This window comes from Piliocolobus tephrosceles, chromosome 10 (genome assembly GCF_002776525.5).
Source record: "Piliocolobus tephrosceles isolate RC106 chromosome 10, ASM277652v3, whole genome shotgun sequence".
Lineage (NCBI taxonomy): Eukaryota > Metazoa > Chordata > Mammalia > Primates > Cercopithecidae > Piliocolobus > Piliocolobus tephrosceles.
This window is the reverse complement of record NC_045443.1, coordinates 53,465,572-53,470,692: the sequence shown is the minus strand read 5'-3', so window position 1 is coordinate 53,470,692 and position 5,121 is coordinate 53,465,572. Positions and strand designations below refer to the sequence as shown.

Below are 5,121 nucleotides of genomic sequence, written 5' to 3'. Positions count from 1 at the left end.
GGGTGACAAGGATATGGGGCAGAAGAAGCAGAAGCCACGAAGGGAAAAATGTTTGTCAGCGTGGGACAAAGGTGAGAAGGACAAAGTCTGGGCCAGGAAAAGGTAGATAAATATTTGTGAATGTTACGTTCTTCACTGTTTTCAGAAGGCATCAGATTTTTTGGCTAGGGTAAAGACGGCAGGTCTAAAAAGTACTCATTTAGATTAGGGAAGCACTGAAGCAAAGGATGTGTTTTGGGCCAACTCGTTCCTCTGGCTTGTTTTTCTGGAGCAGGTAAGGATCACCTACATCCTTTAAGAGTGAAGATGGGGTGTATTCAGGGCAATCGAAGTTTCCAAGGGCTAAGACACTTTCTAGCTCCAGTCTTGGTGTCTCTTTGTCCTGAGGCTTTCTCCACTTCCCAACCTGAGCACTGCTTCTTTCCAGCAGGGCTGCTCTGCTGTCCCCCTATGATCCAGGCTGTGCTGCTCCTTTGCTGTGTCCTGTTGTCCCTGGTAGCTGCCTTTCCAAGAAATGCCCAAAATGAGGCCCTAACCTTCCAGCCATCTTTTCCAGAGACTGGGCATCCATCTCTTATCTCTGGGAGAGCCAGATTCCTCTCTCAGATCCCAAGACCAGCCAGGATCTCTTACACACAGCCCCCTCCCTAGTCCCTCTGCCTGAGTACCTGTCCAACTTAGCTCTGAAGGTGGCCTTGGAGGAGGTTGACTGCCCAACTGAGGCCCACATTCTGCAGCTTCAGCTCATTAGGATGGGAGGAAAGGATACTACTGAAACCCTCATCCGTGAGAGTCAAAAGTTCAAGGAGGAGGAAGTGATTGGCAATACTAATATCATCGTGAGGGATCTGGGGGGAACCCCAGGGGAGCTTATGCGGGTCCAGCACTCCCGTTACCCTTCCTGCGGCATGTACCTATGGATGTGGGCAGGTGCTCTATGAGACAGCAGTGCTGATGTTTGAATTTACTGAGAAACTCCCTTCCCCTAAGCTGGTAACAGAGTTCAAGACTTCTGCTGTCAATGTCACCCAGAAGTGCACGGATGAGTCTTGGGAGCATTTGGAAGAAGTAGGCAAACGGCTGATGAATAACTCCGAAATTAAGAACTTCACAATGGCCTGGGTGCCGTGGCTCATGCCTGTCATCCCAGCACTTTGGGAAGCCGAGGCAGGTGGATCACGAGATCAGGAGTTCAAGACCAGCCTGGCCAACATAGTGAAACCCTGTTTCTACTAAAAATACAAAAATTAGCCAGTGTGGTGGCACGTGCCTCTAGTCCCAGCTACTTGGGAGGCTGAGGCAGGAGAATTACTTGAACCTGGGAGGCGGAGGTTGCAGTGACCAAGATCGTGCCACTGCGCTCCAGCCTGGCAACAGAGTGAGACCCCCATCTCAAAAATAAATAAATAATTTCTCGTTAATAATTAAAAAGAAAAAAAAAGAACTTCACAAGACCAGGGCGAGGGTCGGGCCCAGTCAGTGAAGGGACACGGGGCACCGTGGCACTCGCACGGAGAAGTGAGGGCACCTGCTAAGGCAGGTGTGCAAAGATGCATTTTCACCCAGGTGTCCTTAGAGATAACATGGATGAGCCCAGAGTTCTCCTCTGGGTGAAAGCAGAACCCTTTATAGTGGGTGCCTTGCAGGTCTCCCCCTCCATCCAAGTTTAGTCTTCACTGTCTCAGGAAGACATCTAACTGTGTGCGAATCCGAGCCGTAGAAGGAGCTTCCCCACTCCTCTACTGGTCTACACGGAGGTGCATCGCTTGTGGGAAGCTGCAATTGGCCAAGGACCTGATGTGGCTTTACTTCGAAATATCTGATAGTCTTTCAGTGAAGACACCTGAGGAGCACCTGGAATGGTCTGAGGTTCTGTCCAACTGCATGTCTGAGGAGGAAGTTGAAAAGCAGAGAAATCAGTTTTCAGTGGACACCCTGCAGTTTCTGCTCTTCTTATACATTCAACAATTGAACAAGGCCTCTACTAAGGACATCTTTGATTGGAGAAGAGTGGCCTAGTCCCAGAAACAGATCTCAGTCCCCTGACCTGACTGAAAAATCTAATTGTCATAATAAGAACTGGAATGATTACAGTCACCAAGCTTTTATCTATGATCATGTCTGATCTCCCGAGCTGCTTTTAGATCCAGGACAACTCACTGCATCATTTCATTCAACCCATAGTAGTCTAGTGTCTCAAGAAGCTTCCTTATTGAAGGCAGAATAAGTAGAGCCAGGAAGATCTATCCACTTCATGAACTTGCACTGTAGTAACCACTGCTTGCAGATAGTGGCTTCTCAAGGATCTCTAAGACTTTCCTTTCTACAAGCTGGAAGCCTGGTTGAGGTCCTTTTGACTGGGAAACCATTTGGTACATCAACTTGCCTCAAGTCTGGAAAGAAATTGGCTTGGGCTCATCAAGTTGAAGGGACAACCAAAAGAGCTAAGATTGCTTGCAATTCTCCTTCTCCTTCTCCTTCTCCTTCTCCTTCTCCTTCTTTTTTGAGATGGAGTCTCACTGTGTTGCCCAGGCTGGATCTCTGCTCACTGCAGCCTCCACTTCCTCAGCTCAAGCGATTCTCTTGCCTCAGCCTCCCAAGTGGCTGGGATTACAGGTGCCCACCACCACGCCCAGCTAATTTTTGAATTTTTTTTTTTTTTTTTTTGAGACAGAGTGTAGCTCTGTTGCCCAGGCTGGAGTGCAGTGGCAGGATCTCAGCTCACTGCAAGCTCCACCTCCCAGGTTCACGCCATTCTCCTGCCTCAGCCTCCTGAGTAGTTGGGACTACAGGTGCCCGCCACCACACCCAGCTAATTTTTTGTATTTTTAGTAGAGACGGGGTTTCACCGTGTTAGCCAGGATGGTCTCGATCTCCTGACCTTGTGATCCACCCACCTTGGCCTCCCAAAGTGCTGGGATTACAGGTGTGAGCCACCGCACCCGGCCATAATTTTTGCATTTTTAATAGAGATGGGGTTTCACCATGTTGGCCAGGCTGATTTCAAACTCCTGACCTCAAATGATCCACTCACCTCGGCCTCCCAAAGTGCCAGGATTACAGGTATGAGTCACCACACCCGGCCCAGATTGCTTGTAATTCTAATGTGGCCCCTGGGATGCACCACATGGTGGTGATGAGCCAGGTTTACACGCAGACATTGGCTAAGAGCTCAGATACTCTGGTGGGGGCACATGTAGAGATTCATCATTGCAGCGAATCTTTTATATGTCTGCTCTCTTCCTTATGATCTGTGACAACTGAGAAGTGCAGGAATAGCACCTTTGTCTTGGGCCCTGTAGCAACTATGCTTTACCTCCACAGTTGTGACAACGTTAAAGTCATTGCTGTTTGCCATCATTTGTCCATCTCTTCTGCGACAGGTTGCGTCTTTCACATTCTGACGCCTATGTGCCCACTCATTCTCTCTGGGAGCCAGGTAGTAACTTTTGCCCCTTTTCATACCCATTACCCAATGCTAGGTAATGGACCCAGCATTAGTCCTGGTCAAAAGAGAACCATATGGCCAGGACTGGCCTTGCTACAGTGCGTAACTATTGGAATAATCCAATGGTTGTATGCAGAGAGAACAGCGACACTAGTGTCTTCTGGCTTTTACCACCTTCTGAATTATATGTATTTATTATTTCCTTTGAAATGGAAGAGGACACCACAGAGATTCCTGGGGGTCTTCCATTTGTATATCAGAAAGCACTGGGTCAAAGAGAACTGAAGATACAGATCTGGCAGAAAACTGTGAAGGAGGCTCATTTGACATAGGACAAAGGAAGCAGTTCCAGGTACTGGTAGAGAACAAGTTTTGTGAGTGATTGATTAATACAGGACATCACCAACAGCTGGACAGCCTTGTACCCCCTGCAGCAGGCTCCAAACAAGCAGCTGGATAAGGATCTTCCATGGAAACACTGGGCCCTGGAAATACAAGGATAAATGGAGTATGGTGCTCATCTTGAAGCTAAATTGGGAAGGTGCTCTTGCTACTTAAGAGACATTGGCCAGGCACGGTGGCTCAAGCCTATAATCCCAGCACTTTGGGAGGCCGAGACGGGCGGATCACGAGGTCAGGAGATTGAGACCATCCTGGCTAACACGGTGAAACCCCGTCTCTACTAAAAAATACAAAAAACTAGCCGGGCGAGGTGGCGGGTGCCTGTAGTCCAACCTACTTGGGAGGCTGAGGCAGGAGAATGGCGTGAACCCGGGAAGCGGAGCTTGCAGTGAGCTGAGATGCGGCCACTGCACTCCAGCCTGGCTGACAGAGCGAGACTCCATCTCAAAAAAAAAAAAAAAAAAAAAAGAGACATTGGGACTTTTTCATCCTATTTAAAGAACTTTATTTGATTTCCATTCCATGTTCATTTATTACTGTGTAGGCTGAATTTTAGCTAAACTTCTGACTTTTGTATAAACATATTGCTTATAGAACATCAGAAGACTCATCTTTGTGATTCCCAAATGAAAAAGTTGATGAAGGTAGCAGCATTGTATATATGTTAATATTGACACAACTGAGTGTAGATTTGCAACTATACTGTGTATCTTAATTTGTATGATGAAGGAATTTCATTCTTTCTACAGTTAAATAAGAGTTTTATAGTTCTTTGTAACTAAAAGGAAATTGCAACCGGGTACAGTGGCTCACGCCTGTCATTCCAACACTTTGGGAGTCTGAGGCGGGTGGATCACCTGAGGTCAGGAGCTTGAGAACAGCCTGGCCAATATGGTGAAACCCTGTCTCTACTAAAAATGCAAAAATTAGCTGGACTTGGTGGCATGCCCCTGTAATCCCAGCTACTCGGGAAGCTGAGGTGGGAGAATTACTTGAACATGGGAGGCAGAGGCTGTAGTGAGCTGAGATCATGCCACTGCACTCCAGCCTGGGCAACAGAGCAAGATCCAATCTCAAAAATTATGTAAATAAATAAATAAATGGAAATTGCTACCCCTTTTAAAAAATAATTGGAAGAAAAGTATGATTTGTTAGTATACATATATGGCACGATCTTGGCTCACTGCAACCTCTGCCTTCCAGGTTCAAGCAATTCTCCTGCATCAGCCTCCCAAGCAGCTGGGATTATAGGTGCCCGCCACCATCCCCAG

General features: G+C 47.4%; 1 pseudogene; it reads left to right on the top strand.

The window, feature by feature from the left end:
- The first annotated feature begins 1,583 nt into the window (after window positions 1–1,583).
- LOC111542073 lies at window positions 1,584–4,061 on the top strand (annotated as a pseudogene).
- The last annotated feature ends 1,060 nt before the right edge of the window (window positions 4,062–5,121 follow it).